The sequence below is a fragment of the Oryzias melastigma genome, unplaced genomic scaffold, assembly GCF_002922805.2.
Source record: "Oryzias melastigma strain HK-1 unplaced genomic scaffold, ASM292280v2 sc00184, whole genome shotgun sequence".
In the NCBI taxonomy this organism is placed as follows: Eukaryota; Metazoa; Chordata; class Actinopteri; order Beloniformes; family Adrianichthyidae; genus Oryzias; species Oryzias melastigma.
In genome coordinates, this window is record NW_023416879.1 from 357,010 (window position 1) to 357,714 (window position 705).

A 705-nucleotide genomic window follows, 5' to 3' on the forward strand; every position below is an offset into this window, starting at 1 on the left:
ATGAATGCACCTCAAAAAGCATTCATAATTATGATTCATAATTGGGGAAATGTTAACTTTCTGTTTTACAACCCTTAACAGTAGGTTACAAATAATACTACATATTGATCATTCAAGTAATAACTTTGATAAGTGCAAAAAACTTTATGGATATAAAGGTAAACTGCAGAATAGACTCATCTCAGTGTGAGAAATGTGCATGAGCACTGGGAGCTAAGATCTTAAATCTGGGAAGGAAAGGAGTAAAAACCATTGAGGTATACGTGCACATGTTCACTGGTGAGCTGGGAGTGATACTCGTTCTTAATTATGCTAACAGAGAAGGCTGATTTACAACTGGAGGTAGACCTAAACATTGTTAATGTGTACAATGACACTTTGATGAGAGAAGGAAACTTCTATTTTAGCACAAAACCTGTCAGGATCACATTGTTCTCTTAACTCTACATCAGCCTGCACTCATCCGTAACAATGTGTGGCCTCTTTGTAAATAAATGACACAATTCTTCACTAAGAAGAGATTTTAACAAAAATTAAGAGCTGGTGTCCCAAAGTAAAGCCATCAAAGTGAGTCTTAAAGTTTTCAATCAACTTTTTGATAGTCAGAATGAGCAGTGACATGGATCCATCTAATGAAGGAAAATGTTCACAGTTCTCCAGATCATCTTCAGAATGACCAGTTTCTTCTGAAAAGACAGAACAGCA